We start from the raw sequence: 22561 nt of genomic DNA, 5'->3' as shown, positions 1-22561 counted from the left end.
AATGGAGCTACTTTTTATGCAAATTGCTGGCCAGTAAATCATAAACCTGTCCACTGCATTAGCTGAAAGATATATGCAAAGTAATACGCATAAACAGATTGCACAATCAGATAAATTGTGTGTGTTCATCACCAGATAATTATGTACATTACAGTATTCATCGTTTGTTTTTACAAACACATTTTTTAATGTGGGAAGAATAAAGCTGTTCATGAACAAAACAGGGAGTCTAAGGGAAAACCATAGCCCTTCCAGTGAGCATCATCCTACAGCTACTGATTTATTTATTTATTTATTTATTTATTTATTTATTTATTTATTTATTTATTTATTTATTTATTTATTTAAATCATTTCTACCTTGCCTTTCTCCTTAAGAAGGACCCATGGTGGCTTGCATCATTCAAAGACAATATTTAAAGCAAAGAAACCACAACCCAATAAGTATGCAAATACCAAAAAGGATCAAATATCACAAATAACATTTCATTTCCCTGTATTGTATTGTATTGTATTGTATTATATTGTATTCACATCTCCACTTTAGGCTCAGCAGTATCAGGAGAGGTGTATTTCCCAATGTAAGAGAGAAACCCAGTTCCGAATGTCAGTTACACCAAGGCAAAGGTGCATTCAATACTCTCTAACTCCTTAGAACACAATTAATCATCTCAAATATGAGCATTGTTAGTTTTCAGTGTACATACTGTTTTTACATCTTTGTGGGTGCCACGGAATGAATAATAACCAACCCCCTATGTTTACACCATGAGTTACAAGGTTTCCTAAGCCATACTCTTTACATAGGTCCATACAGTTTTTACATCTGTTTTTCCAGCTGCTACTGAATAAGTGACACTTGCATTTAAACACACATTTCCCAAGCTTTGTCAATGAGGTTAACACTTATTTTCATTCTTTGAATCATATGAAGCCTTTAGCTGATGCTGCTATCATGCTGCAGAACTGCTTTATTAATTATGAGAGTCAGAAACATATTAAAAAAACCTATGACTCACTTAGACTCCAACACAAACTTTCAAGCCACAGATATATGCCCTTTGGGACCCCATGATGTCTACAAAGTCTGTGATACTGTTCTTCTTTCTGGGGAAACGTCGCTTAGCTCTAATCAGGAAGGATACATGGCCATGTTTCATACTGTGCGAGGCAACATAAAAGCTATGCTACCCTCTGTAGACCTGGCAAATCAAATGAAGCTATTTGTGAGTACCATTCTAGGGAAAAGCTGTTATTATAATTATGTATCTGTGATCTGTGAGTAACATAGTACCCTTTAAAAAAATTTACAGAGTGTACATCGAGTGCCAATGTCATGTGGCTATTAAATAAGCCCCTTTGTAAAAAATCTGCCCTACATAAAACCTTGAGAAGTACCACCAAAATATTTCAAACCATATGCTCTGATCTAGCTAATTGAAGTTAATTGTGTGATACACCGTTGGTTTAAAACAAAGTTCTAGGATTTGAACCATTTTATTGCACTCATTATCTACACTGAAACAGACTAAACTCTTGGTGTCCAAGATGTGGACTGTATGCCACATCAGAACTGGCCTAATGAGGTATAGACACTAACTCGAATTATGGACATTCTCTTTTCCTTTTTTTAAAGGACAATGTTTGTTTCCAGAAGAAAGAATACATAAAGATTATTATGGTGAATTTCTAAGGCTATATATTTAGATCACATCGGAGCTGAACAGTGGTTTATTGTTTGGTTGAAAGGTTATTGTTTCAGCACAGTCTAAACATTTTTTTTGGGGGGGGGAATCCCAGGCAGAGTATTCCGTATAAGAATTAAACCATTTTTGTCTGCAGTGGACACATGAGGGTGACATGGAAGTACCTGCACAGAACAAAGTTCTAGAATGAATATTTTAAACATGGGCAAAGGCATTATACACAGATATCCAATTAATAGTAAATTATTATAATCTCCTGGAATTCAGAGCAACATCTGACTTCTAAGAAACATCATCAACATCACTGGGAATGTTTTCCTTTGATGTTGTTACACCCATCGAGGCCCAGGATTGTTCTGGCCCTCAAAAGAGTTGACACACGGCCCCACCTGCTCCTGCTAATTTCTGCCCCAAATTGAAAGCTAGCTTAGTCTACTAGCACTAAGAGTTTCTGCCCTCTTGAAGGGCCATGTATTTACAACACTCTTAAAAACTTTATTTGTAAAAGAACGTTGGGCTTCATGGAGTGATTTTTCTGTAATCTGGATGAAGCTGGTATAGTAAACAATAATGTCTTAGCAGTGCAATTGCTTTGTTATGGAGCCCTCTTCGAAGGTCATAGGATGAGTTGTGCTTGTTGTTTGCCCTCTAACTTGCTTTTACTATTTTATTATTTCCGCCCCATTGCAACGGGAAATGATCTAAATGCCCCTTGTGTTGGGTGGGGTGGGGTGGCCAAGGGCCAGGAGCACTTTGACTTGTGAGGATCCAGAGCATCTCCCATACCAGGCATACCATGCCCCTGGCTTCCCCTTTCCTGTCTCTCTGAGACTAGAGCAGCGATATTGAGAAGGTAGGGTTGTAGATCTTCTTGGGGCAGTGAGAGGGAAATCCCATCTAAGATCTACTTTCAACTATGGAGGCAGATTTGTGCTCTTTCTTGTGTCCAGAAACATTGTTCCACAGATCTGAGGATCATACTGGCAATCTCCTCCTTCTACTTCATTTTCATCTACGTACTTTATTTCCTACCAGAGGTTCTATTAAGATATCCAGTAACTTTAGATGCAAGAACTCGAAATGGCCATATGATGTTGCATCCAAACCAATCTCCCACATTCTTCTGCTAATAATTCAGATATTCCACTATGCTAATAATGTTTGTGCCATAATCTTTGAATGTCGCTAATATTTGTCTCTGTAAAAAAAATTTAAAAAAAAATTCTTCATGATTCTTATGTTTAATAGTTTATGAATCTTTATTTGTGCCTCTATAGATGATGGAATAAAACTGGGGTTTAATAAAAGGAACCACTTCTTCTAAAAAAAGAAAGGAAATATCTTGATTAATGTGGCTGCAACAATGAACTTTAGTTACAGGGTTGGTAAATCATGTATCTCATTGGAGACAAAGCTGTAGAATAAGCTGCAACTTGAAACTGAGACGCACGCAAGTAACCTGATCCTGATTCCATAAGTAGTGGAAGGAAAAGAGAAGAGGAAGAAAGAGACCAAAAATATTCTGAATATGCAGTACTTGGGCATGGATTCCAGAAATGCATGGACAGTGGGGGCATAGTTTATGACAGCTAATATATACAAACATTTTCTCCTCGAATAGCAACTTCTGTCCGGCTCACAGGTGTTGCATCTCCTCCTCATCCATTATTCTGATACTGTTTCCCCCTCCCAAATATTTCATTTCCCCCACAGACTCCCCTGACCCCATGACTATAGTTTTTAGTTTTGGTCTGCTACCATATCATATACATTCTTCTCTAAATGAATTAGAACTTCTGTTGGGAGTGGCAGGATCCATTTTGCCACATTCCCTCCCACTCCAACCTTTCTCTTCCTCCCCTTCCGTGGCGCTTTCCTCTCAGGGATTTTGTTTGGATTTGTGGGTGGGAACTTGTGTTTTTCAGGCTTGTTATTCAGTATACACCTACAAGATTGTGTAAATAACTAGAAATGGGAAGAGTTCTCTTCTTTTTGAACTGGCTATGGGATTCTGGAAGCTGTTGTTTAAAAAATAAAAAAAAGGAACCAAGCTCCAGTGGCAGCATGGCCTCTCCATCTTTTGTCTCCACCATGTATTTCTGTTCATGTTTCCTCACTTGGACTTTGATGAGGGTTGAAGGCAGGAAATCCCTGTTTATTATTTTTTGGGCTGGTTTTGTGTGTACTTACAGAGCTGCATGGCTGTGCATAATCACAAATTTTATTTTCAAAGCTACATTCCTTCCCAACAGCAAAGGTAGGCACTCCTTTACTGGACTTCTCCCACAGCTGCAGTGCTCTTGCATTGGTGTGAAGCATTTGATCATGTCAGAGACCTAAACACCATCAATACTTTGCTTTATTTGTTGTGGGTCACCACCATACTGGAGATCACCCAATCAAAGGGTTGCCATAAGTTGGAGGTGACTTGATAGCACATAACATCACCACCGTACTGTGCTGTGTTTGCCTGAGTTAAGCACGACTGAGTCTGGAAGGGAGGCTACAAGAAATGCCAGGGGTCTTCAGGAAGGACTTAGAAAGAATCTTGCCTGAAATACTGAAAACACTACTGCCAGTCATAGTTGGCATATCAGGCAAAAAGAAAATGAAAATGAAAAATAAAGAGGACAAAATGTGGTATCTTACTAACTGCTATACTTTAATGTGAGCTTTCGTGGACAAGTCCACTTCCTCAGACCAAACAGAGTTGACTATACTGGGCTGGATGGACCAATGGTCCGACTCAGTAAAACAGGAAATCTTTCCCAAAGCTGCTGCATGGTGGTTTGTTCAGCTTGAGGATTGTTTAAAGAAGGAAGAAAAACATCTCAAGTGTTTTGACTATTTGCTTCCTCTCTTGCCTCTCCCTGCCCCAATGTTATACTTACCTGATGAAGAATTCTGTTAGAACTTGAGAGCTCATAATTTTTGTAACTTTGTCAGCCACAGCTCTTTTTCTACAGATGGATCATATGGCCACTTTGTGCTTTTCATTCAGCCTGTGCTTGGAGGCTGAATTCCAGTTTGGGAAGCGTTTCACACTCCACATTCTGGCAGTGGGCAGTTCTCAAGGCAGGGTGAAAGCAAAGGGACTGGAGCCAAATATAATTTATTCTGTAGTGATAACTGTCTAAAGGATTTATACATGTTAAAGTGAAACACTCTGGGAGTTTAACAAAGGAGGGTGGAGCTAGAGAAGATGCAAAGAAAAGAAAGTGGGATCTCAGGCATGATTTCAGTAAGAAATCAAGTTAGAGTTTAAGATATATGCAACCTGTAAATTTATTTTATTTTATTTTATTTATATCCCGCCTATCTAGTCACGGTTTGACACGGTTTAAATACATTTGACAGCATTTTATCAGAGATTCTGGAGCCATATGTTTCTCAAAAAATCACGTAAGTACAGACACTTCCTTAGAAAGTATACAAAGCACAGGCTCAGCTAATACATACCTCACATAGCTGGTCTCAATCCAAGTTTTGGTAGAAAGGCTATATATCAAAAACAACAGAGATTTATTTATTTATTTATTAGCTTTCTCACCACTCTTGTCTTGATTTTATTCACACGTGAGGGAGATTAGGCTGAGAGAGTATGAGTGAAAGGACAAAAAACAAACAAACAAACAACAAACTAACCCTGGGGATTTGGACCCAGATTTCTGGAGTCATGATGATCCAACACTATTAGGATTGCTTCTGATTATTTTTTGATTAAGGCTCTGTGCATGATCCGGTGGGAAGAAAAGGGACAGAAAGACTGTACGCAAATATTTGCTTCTTTAATTTCTTAATGTCATTTGAAATGAAAACACACACACACACATTTTAAAAAACAAAGAAACAAGCAAGCAAGCAAACAGACAAAGCAATCGGTTTTGCTTTGGGAAATGTGCCTCCCTTGTTTTTTCGACAGTACCAAAGGAATGAAAGATTCACACAAGGGATGCTTCTCTGCACAAATTGCTTGACTCATCTCCTGAGATAGAAGAACAGTTACTAGTTATGAGGGGCCAAGGAAGGCGCCATGGTATCAATGTAGGCCCTTTATTTGCCTCCTGGCTCCAGCTTCCTGATCAGTATGGCCGTTAGGAGAGACAATGCCAGACAAGCAGATGCAGAACCACAGGCCAGGGAAGGATGAAAGGGGAAGGGGAAAAAAGGTCTGTTTATTCCAGTCAGCTCTAAAAATGAGGCGGCATTTTTTGGTGGCAGGGAAAAAATGACCTGAACTACATCCAATTAATTTTTCTAATTAAACTATGGACAACACACACAGTCTCTTTCCCCCTTCTCCCCCCTGCCCCCCTTTTTTAGTGAAGGGGATACTAGTTAACAGTAAAGTCCTTCACACATATACACCTGCTCTGGAGAGAACATGCTACTCATTTAATATCATTTTGGACATTATTTTAAAACAACAACAAAAAAATAGGTGATGGTATAATTAAGGGAAACATAATTCTAAAAATCAGTTTGTTTTTTCTCTCCTCCCATATTACCTTTATAATAGCATGAGAAATAAAATAATTAAAAAGTTTGAAATTACAGGTCATATAGAAAGCAGATGCTTTAAAGCTGCAGTCATGTCCAACCAATGGGAGCAAGTACCACTGAACTTAATGACCTTACTTATGAAGAGAAATGCAAAGGAAAAGGAAAAGAAAAAAAATTCTGTGTGTATATGTGTGATTTTTCTGTCGTTCACAACTAATACATTGAAGGCCACACTAATTGGGACAGGATATAGCATTTTATTTCTCAGTGTGCCCAGTCCGTATATATCAAGTGTGTATGCATGTGTGAGAGAGAGCTTAGAAAAGATATTTTTTAAGATTACATGTCTGAGAATCTCCCAGATAGCAGATTTACTGTGAATCATCATCCTAAAAGTGTAACTTCTCTCTGTATGTCTTTGTATTCAAGCATCTTCAGTCAAGTTTCTCCTGCAGCTTCACTTGTTTCTGACACTAGATGGACTGGGAGAAGATTACTGAATAGGCAGAGCACAGCAAAGTAATTTTCCCCCCAGATTAGGCACCCTTCAGTCTTGAGAGACTATGGCAACGTGCTCTGAACAGAAGACTTGGATCAGCGTCTAGTGTGTCTGAGAAGGCCAATTTGAGAGTTACAATCCCTTCCACACTGAAGACAAACACAATCTGTCCCCTGTCCAGCTCCCTGATTTTACTGCTTTTGGGACTTTTTGTCTTGGCCTGCTGGACAAGGGTCTGCCTCTTTCTCTTGGCCTGCTCTTTGTCTTGGCCTGCTGGACAAGGGTCTCTTCAAAGTGGGAGAGGCCGTGATGCACTTGCCTGCCTCCAGGCGGAACACTCAGATGTCAGGGTTTCCCATCTGTTGAGGTCCATTCCTAGGGCCTTCAGGTCCCACTTGCAGATATCCTTGTATCGCAGCTGGGGTCTCCCTCTGGGGCGATTTCCCTGCACTAATTCTCCATACAAGAGATCTTTTGGAATCCGACCATCAGCCATTCTCATGACATGCCCGAGGCAACGGAGACATCACTGTTTCAGTAATGTATACATGCTAAAAAATTCCAGCTCATTCTAGGACTACTCTATTTGAAACTTTGTCCTGCCAGGTGATACCAAAAATATGTTAGAGACAGTGCATATAGCAGGTGTTCAGCTTCCTCTCCTGCCATTCACAAAGGGTCCAGGTCTCACTGCAGTACAGAAGTGTGCTCAGGACACAGGCTCTGTAGACCTGGAATCTTGATATATCCCGTCAGCTTCTTATTAAGCCACACTCTCTTTGTGAGTCTAGACAACATGATAGCTGCTTTGCCAATGTGTTTATCCAGCTCAACATCTAGGGAGAGAGTCTCAGAGATCGTTGAGCCAAGGTATAGCAAATGAAGGTGCAGTTAAAGGGTAATGTTTCATGCTTGTCACCCTAGTGCTGCATTTCTTGCAAGAATTAAAAGCCAGTGCTGGTCAGATGCTCAATCTGGACACAGGTCCCTATAGAACCTAGAACCCACTTCCAATGTTTTGTGGTGAGGGGGAGGCAGGGTTATCCCAATACATTTTGCTCTCTGACCCAAAGCAGCAAACTGTGCCCCCTTTTCTAAATCCAGGAGTAGACTACTCGACAGGTCATGCCCAGCATGACTCGACTAGTAATGCCCAGCATGTGGAAAAGAAAAATGGCACAAGTTCCTCTTCCTGGCAGTACCTATACAACAATAATCATACACATTTATGAATGTGATCTAACTAGAGCTACAGTATATCTTCCTGTAGCAGGGAAAGCTGACCACATGACCTGTCGAGTCATGTGCCTGCTGAGTCAGCGGCCTAGGTTTTCAGTGTGGATAGGCCGTGTCATGATCTTTAAGCCAGATTTAGACTGTGAAGATCCTCAGAACTGAAAGGGGTTGTATGCTGTAGAGCAGGACACATGGTCTCCCTACATATAAAGAATTGAAAAATCATTGAAAAAATGAAGATGGAATTGTGGAACTGGACATGAAGGGTCATTTCCATTACAGTTGTGAAGGGTTATTTTCTATTTCCCTCTACAGTCAGGGGGTTGGACTTGATGGCCTTGTAGGCCCCTTCCAACTTCATTTTTCTATGATTCTATGAAAGAATCTGATTGCAAACAAATCACTGAACAATTTCCATCAATTGGCTTGCCATTATTTGTTGTTAATTTAACTGGTTGCCACAAGGTTATCATTATGAACTTCCATCACAGGCTGCAGAAATGATTGGGAGTTCCCCCTCAATTTCCTCTGGCTTTGGATAAAAGCAAAAGACCATTTTAATGCTGCCTTTAACACACTACATTTTGTACCCCTTGTTCTACATTAAGAAAGTACTGTAAGCAGTTTGCTGCCTGGCCAAAATTTATCTAGGCATGGCAGACATTCAACAAAAAATGGAACGGTTACATATAAATACTGGCTAAAACTTACTATGTGTAGGCAAATTCATATTAGACAAACTGCTTATTAAACTGGCCCCATCTCCCCTGCTTTACAGATTTCATACAAGACTTTCTGTTGGGCATTTACAGAAATAAAACCTAATAAAGCAGGCAAATTTCAAAAAATCTGAAATGTAAATTCCTGATTGCCACTATTGTCACAACAAATACTGATTGCTCAAGCAGAAGATAGAGCACAAGTATGACTATCTGAATTTTAAAGGTGGGGCTCACCAAAGTTTGGGACCTCACTACCTGCCTGAATATCTTCATACAGGTTCTGCTGCCTATCTTACTCAGTCCTCTCAAGCCTTATACCTGTAGGTGTTAACACCAAGAGAAGCCCGAAAGACATCAACAAGGAACAGGGCTTTCCTGGCAGTGGCACCTTCCCTTTAGAATGTCCTCCTGCAGGAAACACATCAGGCCATGCTCCTTTTAGAATTTTGAGAAGCTCCTAAACCTGGAACTTTTTAGCAAAGTGTTTGAGGAGGCCCTCCTCGGTTTAATGGGAAAGGGGAAGAAAGAAGAAAAAGAAAAAACAATAATCAGAACACTTTATTGTCAATTTACTATTACCTATTGTACTGTGTAGTAAGATAATGGTAAAAGTTCCTCTTGAAATTTAGTCCAGTCGTATCCGACTCTAGGGCACGGTGCTCACCCCTGTTTCCAAGCCATAAAGCCAGCGTTCATCTAGACACAGAACACCATTATCTTCCCACCAAAGTGGTACCTATTTATCTGCTTGCATTTTTACATGCTTACTAACTGCTAAGTTGTCAGGACAAGTGATGGGAGCTCACTCGGTCGTGTTGATTCGATCTTACGACTACTGGTCTTCTGACCTTCCAGCACAGAGGTTTTTGCGGTTTAACCCGCAGCGCCACCACGTCCCTTTAGTTATTTATGGCATTTGTTCTGTAGTTGGTTGATTTTATAACATATTGTTCTGATTATACTATTGTAAACCACTCAGAGTAGTTGGTTTGCTAGATGGGTGGCATAAAAATCTAAGGAACAAACAAGCAAACAAGCAAACAAGGTTTTATTGTCATCAATAAAGATGTTATTATCATCAATTTCTGTTATCCTTTAAAACAGGGGTGGGCGAGCAATTTGACTCTCTAGCTCTGGTCCATGGGGTCACAAAGAGTCGGACACGACTTCATGACTAAACAAACAAACAAACAAACAAAGATATTGTGAGCTTGCAGCTCCCATGAGCCAAGACTGGCTTAGCCAAGGACAAGGGAGGATGAGTGCTTCAGCCTGGCAGTTCCCGACAAGCCACATGTTCTCCATCCTTGCTTTAAAATGTGGCATTACATGTGGTGTAATTGCTTGAATGCTACTGTTTTTCATACCCACAGCCTTTTTGAAAACTGCCCATGTTAAAATTCTGCTATCGACCTTCTTAGAACGGGAATGGAGAATGGTGTTATGTTTAGATTGCTGGAAGATCCTAGATGAACTGTAGAAGACCACCAATTAGTCTCCATTTTCTTCAACTAAGGCTTGAAAGACGAAAACATAATTCAGCATAACTTGTGTGTTCAGTTCAGCTCCACGGCTTGTCATAATAAATTATGAGAAATGGCAAGGGAATTAGGAAGTTGCAAATCAGACCTTAATGGAGATCTTAAGTGAAGACAAAGCACAGCCCGCTTGAGCTGACACTTGCCAAATTCCTGCTTGGCTTGAAGGGCAATTATTTTTGTGGCTTTCCATTCGGCCCAAATTCCTCTTTCCATTTCTTGCCCCTTCCTTTTTTTTTTTTTAAATTCATTTCAGTGCCCCAGAGAGCCACCCTAGTCTACCCATCATGTACACTGTATTTCTACAGAATAGCAATTCATTTCCAAAGGATTTCCCCAATCCCCACCATTTTGTAAGAAAGGCGGAGACCAACAATAGGCAGGCACTGAGCACGACAGAAGGCAAACACATTGAAACCAAAGGCAGACTTCTTCATCTTGACCATAAAAAGACAGGGATGGCAACAGCTACATGCATTTCCCTCCCACCCTCCCCATCTCTATTCCTTCCAGTGCATTACAGCATGTCTCCTAAGAGAATGAAATGACTAAGGATGTGATCTAGTGGTGGCTGCTGCCTATGTTCCTTAGTTACCCAACAGTGGGCAAAGCCAGGTATGACAAGTAGAGTTGAGCATAAGTGGGTATATTCATATGTACACATGAGCACGTGCATGTACATACAAAGAGGCTGAAATTCCATTGCTTAGGATAATATGTTGTCACTAGAGCAGGCCCATTCAATCAGTGGGATTTGGTGAGTCAACTCCTTCATAAGATCCACTGGTTCAATGGGCCTAGTTTAGTTGCAATTTACTACATCAAGCAATAGGATTTCAGCAGGAGAGAGGGAAGCAGACAGATACTGCCTCATCCCCTATTCCTTTAATTTAGGGATCCCCAACCCCCAGTCCGTGGCCTGGTGCCGGTCCGTGGGATTTGCAGGACTGGACTGCAGAGACAGATCTCTCGCTCCTCCGCATGCAGACATTTTGGGCGTGGCATGCTTGCACACATGCGTGTGTGCGTGCCCTACTCACCTGTGAGTGCACCACACCATCTTCACATGTGTGCAAGTGCGCCATGCCCACCCACAAGCACGGGTGGTGCCCCCGCCCCCCTGCGCACAAATCCCCCCCAACTGCTCCATGGTTCTGAAAAGGTTGGGGATCACTGCTTTAATTCACTCAACAACTCAGCTGAGGAGCAGAAAAATACACATTGGCTAAATTAGAAATGTTCCTACCTGCTTCTCTTGGTGCCTAGTTTCAAAGCTGGGAGGTTGGCTTCTTCACTCACATACATTTTCTTATTTTCTTCCTCGCTTCCCCTGCACTTGCACAAAATATGTTGAGTTCGAGAGTTCAGCAGGAAGTGAACACAGGCAGGGCCCTGAACGTCTTCCTCTGGCAAGGAGAAAGGAAAGAATGGAATGACTGAGAATGGCTCAGTGTGAACCTGAGATGAGGCAGTGCCCTATTTGCCATAATAGCCTAGCATCCACTGCCAGCCTATTGATGATCTAAAGAGGAATGCCCGTCTTCAGCATTCTAGTGACAGCAAACTACAGATCTCTGTAGGACTTCTTCCATCAGCTTCCTATAGATGTTAAAGAGCATTAGGGAGACAATGAGGTTCCAAGGGCTGGACAATGCATCCCCAAGCTGCACCATCTGGGATCAACCATTAAGAAAGAACTGGAAGCAGTTGACGGTATCAAAGACTGCAGAAAGACCAGCAGTGTTACACTCCCTCTGTCTGCCTCCCTTAGGAGATCATCTTGCAGGACAGTCAATGTTGTTTCTGTACCGTGTCGTGGCCTAAACCCCAATTGAAATGAATCCAGACTTTCAGTTTCTTCCAAGAATGCCTGCAACTGATCTGTTATCATCCTATTGATCAGATTGCCCAAGAAAGGAGTATGTGAGAAGGGTCTGTTGTTGTTCAAATAATCCATTGCCAAATTAGTTCTCATCAGAGTGGGCCTTTATAGTTTCTTTCAAACAGGAGGGCATGAGACTTCCTGGAGAGAAACATTGATGACATAAGTGGCTCATTCAACCATTGCATCTTTAGTGGATTTTACTAACCAAAATGGGCAAGGATCTAGAATAGAGGTAGTAGTTTTACAGCATGAAATTGCTTTCTCCACATCCTAAAACTGATCCAATAAAACCTTACTAGACGGTGCATTGGACATTTCAGTCTGATCTAATGGAAAAAGTAAGGAGTCTAGATCCTGACAGATGCATTCAATCTTAGATCTCAAATGGGCTGCCGGTTGCAGTTCTCTATGTTTAGCTGTAATGTTTACTTCTGTCTGGAGTTTGGGAGGATGAGAACAACTTGAAGGAGCTCCGCCTCTTGATTGGAGCCCACACTGATTAATTGTAATTAATCATAGCCTCTTTTTGTAGCCTTGAGTAAATTACAATATTTCTTGGACATCTCCCTGACTGCAGCCAATTTGCATTTCATGGGAGCTTTCCTCTATCTGCTCTCTAGCTGTCTTCATAATTGTTTCATTGTCCTCAACTCTTCCATGACCCATGAGGAGGATCAGGCTCTGCACCAAAGAGGGCATTTAGGAGTGATCGTGTCAACTGCCTGGGTCACCTCGTAATACCAGTGAGAGACCTGAGCTTTGACAGGAACACCAGCCAGATCAACTGGAAACCCCGCAAGACATCCTGGAAACCAGTTGGATTCATCAGTCTTCGCCGGTGGGCCATCCTGATAGGTCCAGCCACTTTGTGGAGAAGCATTCTTGTACAAAGTCCAAATGTCAGCAGGCAATGATCTAATTCATGCAACACTTGGTAAAGAAATGTAGTTTTTTACTTAAACCCACCAATTCCTTGAAATCTAAAAGATGTGTGTCAAGGTTTAGAGTTTGCCTTGGTGACTGAATGTGTCTGGTGGACCATAAATTGCCCACTTCTAAGCTAGATAAACACCTATCAAGGCTAGTTTGAGTTTTCTATCACACCATTGACCTCAGAGGTTCCTTCAAAGGCAGTAATTCTGTTAGTGGTTAATGGTCTGCCTTATGCAGGGTCAGCTCTTGCATGACTTTTTGCTGACCTTTGGAGAATTGATCAGTCACATAATTTGTTGCCAGCAGAAGTAAAAAACCCATATAGATTTATTATTTGGTAGCCTTTTTTATCAGCTAATGGAGATATTGGTTTTGGCTACAGCAGCTTTTGATAAATTATGTAGGTCTTTCTTGCAAAGCAAAGATATTGATTTCAACCTAGAGTTGGGAAAAGATGGATGATGTAATGGTTTTATATTGGTGATTGTACTGAGCCAATAATTAAGGATATATTCGTGAAGGCTTTCACGGCTGGGATCTAATGGTTGTTGTGGGTTTTTCGGGCTTCTTGGCCGTGTTCAGAACACGGACAAGAAGCCCGAACAACCCACAACAACCAATTAAGGATATAGTTAAGAAAATAATGAAACAATGTGGCAGCTTAATGCCATCACTGTACTCTAAACCTAATAAATTTGCACTGACATTTAAAAGTATGTCAAAGGACTGTGCTAGCTCCATAACTTCTTAAAGAGAGAACTGTGTGTGGGTGCTTTCCAGCTGGCTTCTGCCCATGATACCCCTGTGTGAAGGTCTTTCCTGTTTTACCCAGTATCATAGAGATCAGGACGTTTCTGCTGCACCTTCACCATCTCAGTGCCCCAGTTAGTGAGTTGCTCAACCCTTTGGAAGGCATGCTGGCCACGTGACAATGGAAACTGTCTTTGGACAAGCGCTGGCTCTACGGCTTGAAAACGGGATGAGCACCGCCCCCTAGAGTTGGACACGACTGGACTAAAAATGTCACGGGGAACCTTTACCTTTACCTTGGAAGGCAGAAATGTAGCAGTGTCTAGTCTCTTATTCTGCAAACTTCTCTGTTGACCAGGTAAGCTCAGCTTTCTGGTAAAACACAGTGCAGTTTGATGAACAAACTGAAAAATTAGCAATATTCTTGCTGTATAACAAATAACATAATGGTTGGTAATTCACCTTACTTGGGCATCCTTCTTTCCTCCCCACCAACACCCCACCCAAGCTCAAAGACTGCTGTCACGAAAGCATTATTTGTAAATGTTATTGCCACCTGTAATTGCTAATCACTGGTAGGACAATCTCTGCTGCCCTTTGCGGATTGCATGATTGGCCTAGGTCCCAGAGCCATCTGTGCTTTGTTTTCTTTTTGCGTTAACTTGAAGTAAATGTTTTAGGTAGAGTGGCTAGATAACACATTGATCTTTCTCACTGAAGGATGCAATCACTAATTCAAGCCAAATATGTATTGAAACTTTCAACCAATGAATCTTTTGTTGTTGAACTGCTGACAGTACTATATATTTGAAAAGAGTCTGTCTGTCCGTCTGTCCGTCTGTCCATCCTAATAAATCTAGGTGTTCAGTATGAGGTGTTCATGGATGAGGAACACATGGATTTGAATCCACATTTAGTTATGAAATAATCTGGGTAACCTTTGAGCAATGTGACCTAGAAAACTGTGGACATATAGTAAGGATGCACTATTTTCCTTTTTCTTTTTCGACTCCAGCTCCCAGCTTCGCAGATAACTCCCCGGGCATAAATCTGAAATTTTGAGAGTTCCAGGCCACAAAACCATGACTACAGACATCAACATTTTGCTCACCTGAATCAAGGCCTGTTGTTAATTTATGAAAAAAGGAAGGTGCCATGATGCTTCCTGGGAATGGTAGTCTTGCTGAGCATTTAGACTCTGTAGAGGATGCCTCTCAAAGAACTATCACTCCCAGGAAGAACTGTGGAAGCTTTTTTTTTAACCTTCAACCAGGAACACAGGCTGCAGAAGTGTCTGAGATAAGCCTTGCTCCAAGTGAGTGAAATGTAGGTGCAGGTCTGTGGGCTGGAACTCCCAGAATGCTGTCTTCAGAATTCTTGAATTAGGAGTTGGGGTCAAAAAAATCCTGAACAGCACATCTCTACCAGCCAGTTTTTTGTTTTTGAAAGTTAACAACAGAATCCATTCCATCTTCTCTGAGGTTCTTAGAGGAGAGGGCAGACATATATGTGACAGAATGACAGACAAATCTATCCAACCAAATAAGATGGACAAACCTCAGTAAATAAAAGGGATTGTTGGTACAATGGGCTCCAGACCATAATACAGAGTAGGGCAACCACTTACCCGTTGCCAGCAAGAGGAGATGCATCACCAGAAAAAGAAGACACAGATGTCATAATATTCAAAGTTTGTAAAATCACAGTGGCCAGAATGCTATTGGAATTTTATGTTTAGAGTTAGAGTAAGTGGCAAAAAAATTACAGCTAAATAAAAGTCACGCAATGGGGAATACAACTAGGCACCAAACTGGCACTTTAGAATCATAGAATAATGGAGATGGAAGGGACCTGTACGGTGATCAAGTCCAACTCTCTACTCAGTGCAGGAATCCAAGTTAAAATATGTCAGACAGATGGCTGTCCAGCTTCTTGAATGCCTCCAGTTTTGGAGAATCCACCACTTCCCATCAGTTTGATTGCTGAACTGTTCTAATGGAAACCTGACTTCCTGTAACTTCAGCCCATTATTATGTGTCCTGCAATCTGGAAAGACTGAGAACAGATTCCTGTCCCTCCTCTGCATGACTACCTTTCTGCATTTGAAGTGTGTTATCATATCTCCTCTCAATCATATTTTTTCAAGGCTAAACATGCTGATTTCTTTCAGTCTTTCCCTACAGGATTTTCTTTCCAGTCCTCTGATCATTCTTGTTGCTCTCCTCTGAACTTGTCCCACTTTGTTGGCATCCTTCTTAAAGGGCAGTGTCCAGAACTGGACACAGCACTCAAGATGAAGCCTGACCAGTGCCAAACAGACTAGTTCTCCCATCTAGTATTACTCAGCCAAGTATCCCCCAGCTTGCTGATGAGCTGCAATTTGTTGCCGCAATGTGGGTGATTTCACTTACCGTGCAGTAAAACCCAATAGGATTCTGGCCAATGCAATTTAATCAACATAATAATCAGGTAACACAATTCCGCTTAAGCTGTTGGGCAATGCGTTGTTTGGAATAATAAATTCTAATGTCTGCTATTTGTAACTAATTATTTTTCACTGGGGATTGGGGACAGCATGCTCCCTTGTAGAACAAGGAGGCTAAAATCCTCTTGGGTGAGATTGTGAGGACAGTTGGAAGTCTCCTTTTTTTAAACCTCAAGGCAGCCCTTTGGATCTGAGGAGGAGGAGAGCATAATTGGGAGTTGGGAGAGGAGGGGGCTATCTTTTTTCCTTACTGCTTCTGAATGATAAAAAACACATTTCTGCTTGCTACACTTCCTGCAATTGTTCGACAGTCCTGGCTCTTCAGAAAAGGCAGTTAATGGCCATTTGTGCAACTCAGAAGCAGAGCATTTCTGTAATTACTTAACAAGCCCCTGAAATACTGTATAACAGAAGAAAGGCCTCAAAAGGCAAAACTGGGGCTTAAAAGAAGGTTTTGGCTCCCCAACCCCCAAATGTGGCTGTTGAGTTTAATGTGAAAAAGATACAGTAATTGGAAAAGTCATAAATGCAACCAGATACTCAGCAGAGAAAAACAGGCTCAGCTACTCCAGCACCTCTTTTGCAAATCTCACCTTAGGAACTAACAGAAATTATTTCTGGGCTGTTAGTGGCACTCAGCCTCATTTGAAGTAATATGACTTGGTCAGAGAAACAAACATTTTACATAATGCTGTTGTTTTGGAAAATATGGACAAATCTCATGTGCCCAAGCCCTTGTAGGAAGCCCTGTTTGAGTTTGAATTGTTCCTTCACCTTTCTGCAGCCATGTCAGAGTCCCCACAGCTCCTCTCTGTGTTTGTTTTGTCCAGATCTGTTTCTTACGTTAGCCTAGCTTGCTTGCACTGTCAGCCAGCTGAGGTTACTAGTCACCCAGCGATATTTTCACGCCAGGTGCCTCCTCACATGGCCGCAGAACAAAGTATAGCTCTTAATTAGGAAAAGCAGTCCAAAGTGTTCACTTCTGAACATCTAGCATTTGACCCAATGAGTTGCTGATGCAATAATGGAGACTACAGATGGGTACAAATTAAAAAATGAATTACACAATTCATAAAAATTGTTGATTTGTCAATTCGTATTCATCTGACTCTATGGCCCCTGATGAATATGAATCAATGATTTTTTAAAGCCATTTTTTATTCATCATTTTGTTGGGCTATAAAATGCCCTCCCTTGTACCCAGAGGCACCAAAATCGCAGATAAGCTTCCCCTGACTCTCCTCTACACCCCACCCCCAAGTTTGGTGAAGATTGGGTTTTCCCCAAGCCAGTTGCTAGAGGGAACTTTCCTGGAGGACTCACATGTCCAAAATCCAAACTTCACCAAACTTACAGAGATTGTAGAGGAGAGTCAGGTTAGCTGTGAATATGATGCCTCTAGGTGCCTGGGGCCCTGTTTTATAGGGTTTAAAGCCAAAATGAACCAATGAAACACTTCATCGATTCAGCTGAAAAAAATGATAAATTGATCATTCATGATGCATTGACCTTGATGAATCATTAATCAAAACAAATCATCATTTTTCCAAATCATGCCCATCTCTAATGAAGACCTATATACCTGTAGTGAAGAACAGCACATAACTGTGGATAGATGTATAAACCTCCCACAGTAAATACTGTATGTCCTTAAGCAAGACTGGCATTTGAATCTGGAATGCACCAGAATTCTGCTGACTGTGAGGGTTCAAATCACCAGATTTCTTTGGTTTTGCAATAGGGGTAACATTTATTGGATTATTTAATAACAGTCCTGTATCTATGAACATGTTCCAAGCTTTCTCTCCATCAGACAACCGCTCAACAGGGGTTTTCCAATCTTCAAACTTAAAAGGGTTTCCACTTTGAACATTCCAAGGACCGGGCCAATCAGGTGAGGTATCCGGATGTAATAATAATCCTTTCTCTCCTTCCAATAAGGGGATGGTGTCCTCCACTCGAAGGTCCACCCAGTCACACTCCCGGGTGAGTTCTCCTGTCTGCCATGGGAGTCTCTCGAATCCCCTCTGATACATCCCCCACATCCTCCATTTTAATCTCTCTCTCCGCTCCCTCTCTACTTTCTCTTTCTCTTCCCTTAACTTCTTCCGCCACTCTTTTGTCTCTCTCTCACTCCCACCAAGAGGGATGTCACAAAGGCCTGCTCCTACGTTGCAGGTTTTCACCCTTAAAACTCCAGGTGTGGGATGTTGCCAATGTGGAAACTCAATGCAGAATGCACCAGCAAGCTGCTCGTGATGGATAAGCACTGGTTTCCCAGAATTTAACTGCCAATTACTGTACAGTCGTGGCCCGCTTAACGATTGCCCTGCATTACGACAAATCTGCTTTATGACAATGTTTTTGCGATAGCAAAACAATGGTCTAAATGGGGGAATTTCACTTAGCGATGATCGGTTCCCTGCTTCGGGAACCAATTTTCGCTTTATGACGATCAAAAACAGCTGATCGTCAGGTTTTCAAAATGGCCACCGGGTGCTTAAAATAGCTCCCCACTGCGCTTAGGGATGGATTCCTTGCTATACAGGCACCGAAAATGGCCGTTGTATGGAGGATCTTCGCTGGACGGTGAGTTTTTAGCCCATTGGAACGTATTGAGGGGTTTTCAATGCGCTTCAATGGGCTTTTTAATTTCGCTTTACGATGTTTTCACTTAACAGCGATTTTCCTGTAATGGATTATCGTCGTTAAGTGAGGCACGTATCTGTATCAGGCTCTTCCTGATCACATAGAAAGAGGTGCATGCCAGATAAACATGTTTAAGCCAAATGCCCTTTCTGCTGCCCCCTGGGCAATTTCCATGATGCCAGATCTCATCTGTTACCATGTAGTATGCGGCTTATCACAGGCTGAAAATAAACAAAGAGAAGTTGCTGTGTAAATTGATAAAAAGATAATGCTTGCTGCTCGGTCACACGAAATGCAGGTGTATGATAGCTTAGTATTGAGCAACTCCAAAGGCATTGTCAATATGAGATAAATGGCACCGTTGTGTTTTGAGACATGGATGGAAGCTTTCTTATTATCGTGCTTTTAAATTTCCCCAGAGGATCATATCTGGCTTACTGGTAATAATTAAAAAAAGGTCTTACAAATCATTTTAACACTGGAGGATTTTAAATACCAATTCTAAAGTTATAACCTTTCTGTTTCCCTAGGCTTCCAGGGCTGACGCCAGCCCCACTGCTGCTTTCTATTTGACCTCCTCTTAAAACCCCTTACTGTAAGGAGGGTATGCACTGCTGTTTCCCTGCCATTTTTTTTTCCACCAAGGGATTTGCTTTCACTGCCATGTTGTACCACTTTAGTCTTATTTTTTTAAAATCAGGATTTTGTATTTAAGCTCAGGTATAGTCTACTGTATTTCCCCGTAATGTGACTCTGTTGTGTGTCAACCTCCAATGGACCAATGCCTTATTTTTATGCTATCTTCCCCCCAACACACATACATCTTATATAGTTGAAGACTCAGTATGCCTCCTCTGAGTTTCTCTACGATGGAGGTTCTTAAATGGTGGCCCGTGAACTCTGCTTAGATGGTGTGCAGAAAAGATGGGTAACAGTTGAAAATACCAGCATGTGGCTTATTTTTTTCTGATGGCAGACTTAATTTCCTTGAAATAAAGGCTGATGATCAAAAAGGCTTTGGTGTAGGGTCTATGATTTTCAGGATGAGACTACTAATCTCTTCTAAAAAACTGTCAGTTTAAGGGACCTAGTTTAACAGCCTAGGTTGGGGTGCTTCTCAGCAGCTAGACTTAGTCCATAAATATAATCATGCTGGCCTGCTTTTGGTGATGTTGCTGATACTGAAGGAAAAAACTGTACATTAATATGGCTTTCTTCCATAGAATAAAAAAATAAAATAAAACCAAGAGTGTTTAACTAGTCCTCAAAGAACCCCAGCAATTTTCAAAAGGGATGGGATGGGTTCTTTGGAGGTGGGAGGAGTTGGAAAACTGGTCCTCCCTGAACATATATAGTTTTTCTTGATAATCTGCTTCTCATTCATACTGCCCAAATTCCCACTGTAAACAGAAAGAGCATTATCAGCACCATCAGCATTTATATCCATCTGAGTTCTGGAATCCATCAGTGCTGTTGCTTAGGTCAACACAGACCTGAAATTTCTGGGAGACATAGGAATATACTGCAGCAGTGGTTCCCAACCTTGGATAACCCATGTATTCTTGGACTGCAATTCCAAGAATCCTTCACTACCAGCTGTGCTGGTTGGGGTTTCAAGGTTGGGAATCACCGTATTACAGTATTACCATTTATTTATTTATTTATTTGTTATTTATTTATTTATTTATTTATTTATTCATTCATTCATTCATTCATTCATTCATTCATTCATCTTATATGCCACCCACACTACCCAAAGGTCTCTGGGTGGCTTACAACAATTTGAATTCAATAAAAAGATAAAAACAATTAAAATACAATTAAAAATACAATGCTCTAAAAATTGCCATCAGGACCCACAGTTGATATAATTTCAATTCAAAACCTTCTGGAACAGGAAGGTTTTGACCTGCCACCGAAACGTCATCAACGTCAGCGCCAGACGAATCTCCCTCGGGATGGCGTTCCATAGTCTGGGGGCAGCTGCCGAAAAGGCCCTTTGTCTACAAGCCATCCCTCTTAACTCCTTGAGCAATGGCTCTTTCAGGAGGGCCCCTTGGCTAGATCTTAATTGCCAGCTAGGTTCATATGGAAGGAGGCGGTCCTTCAGGTATCCAGGGCCCAAGCCGTTTAGGGCTTTATACGTCAAAACAAGTACTTTGAATTGGGCCCGAGCAGTGACTGGCAACCAATGTAATTTGAACAGAATTGACATGATGTGTTCCCTAGCAGCCCCACCATTCACCAGCCACACAGCTTGATTCTGAACCAGTTGCAGTCGCCGGACCATGTTCAAAGGCAGCCCCACATACAACACATTGCAGTAATCTATACGGGATGCTATAGTTTTTCTGTAGTGATGTATGGAAGTGAGAGCTGGACTATAAAGAAAACTGACTGTCGAAGAATTGGTGCCTTTGAATTGTGGTGCTGGAGGAGGCTCTTGAGAGTCCCCTGGACTGCAAGGAGAACAAACCTATCAATTCTAAAGGAAATCAACCCTGACTGCTCACTAGAAGGACAGATCCTGAAGCTGAGGCTCCAGTACTTTGGCCATCTCATGAGAAGAGAAAACTCCTTGGAAAAGACGTTGATGTTAGGAAAGTTTGAAGGGGAAAAGGGGACGACAGAGGATGAGATGGTTGGACAGTGTCATTGAAGCAACCAACATGAATTTGACACAACTCTGGGAGGAAGTGGAAGATAGGAGGGCCTGGCATGCTCTGGTCCATGGGGTCACGAAGAATCGGACACGACTAAACGACTAAACGACGACAACAATACGGGATGTTACCAGTGCATGCATAACTGTCATGAGACTGCTCATCCAGGTAGGGCCGTATCTGGTATAATTTCTTCAGCTGAAGGAAGGCGCCTCTGGCCACCGAATCCACTGGGCTTCCAGAGTTAGACCGGGGTCCAGGAGCACTCCCAGGCTGTGGACCTGTCCCTTAGGGGGAGTGCACCCCATTCAAGACAGGGAAATGGCCCTCCAGCCTGTCTGGCAAAGCACCCAATAACAACACTTCCGTCTCATCTGGATTGAGTTTCAATTTATTAACTCTCATCCACTCCATTATCAGGTTTAGACATGCGTTCAGCACAGAAACCACCTCACCTGGATTGGTGGAAAATGAGTGGTAGTGCTGAGTGTCGTCAGCATATTGCTGACTCCTCAGCCCAAACCTCCTGATGACCTCTCCCAGCAGTTCCATGTCGATGTTAAATAGTATGGGGGAACAGTATCAAGCCCTGAGGAACCCCATGACATAAACGCCATGGGGCAGAGCAACTGTTCCCCAGCATCACCTTCTGGACAGGGTCAGTCAGGAAGCAGCAGAACCACCATAAAACGGTGACCCCAACTCCCAACCCAGCCAGCCTATCCAGAAGGACACCATGGTCGATGGTGTCGAAAGTCACTGAGAGGTCCAGGAGTGTCAACATGGTCACACTCCCAGCAAAGGTCATCATACAGGGCGACCAAGGCAGTCTCCATACCAAAGCCTGGCCTGAAACCCGATTGAAATGGATCCAGAAAATCTGTTTCATCAGCAATGCCTGGAGTTGCCTGGCCACAATCCACTCCAACACCTTGCCCAAACAAGGGAGGTTCACCACTGGTCGGTAGTTAACCACCAGCTCTGGGTTCAAGT

The 22561-nt window shown here is 41.9% G+C and overlaps 1 long non-coding RNA gene across 1 annotated transcript in view; it reads right to left on the bottom strand.

The window, feature by feature from the left end:
• The window catches only part of LOC144585893 (uncharacterized), a 36262-nt gene extending 15124 nt beyond the window's left edge, over window positions 1-21138 (bottom strand). The window contains exon 1 of the long non-coding RNA XR_013540498.1: window positions 11450-21138. This is a non-coding gene — a long non-coding RNA (uncharacterized LOC144585893). The remainder of the gene's footprint in view (window positions 1-11449) is intronic.
• Between the last annotated feature and the right edge of the window lie 1423 nt (window positions 21139-22561).

Source organism: Pogona vitticeps, chromosome 1, assembly GCF_051106095.1.
Source record: "Pogona vitticeps strain Pit_001003342236 chromosome 1, PviZW2.1, whole genome shotgun sequence".
NCBI lineage: Eukaryota > Metazoa > Chordata > Lepidosauria > Squamata > Agamidae > Pogona > Pogona vitticeps.
The sequence above is the reverse complement of the archived record's forward strand: the minus strand, read 5'-3'. Positions and strand labels throughout refer to the sequence as shown.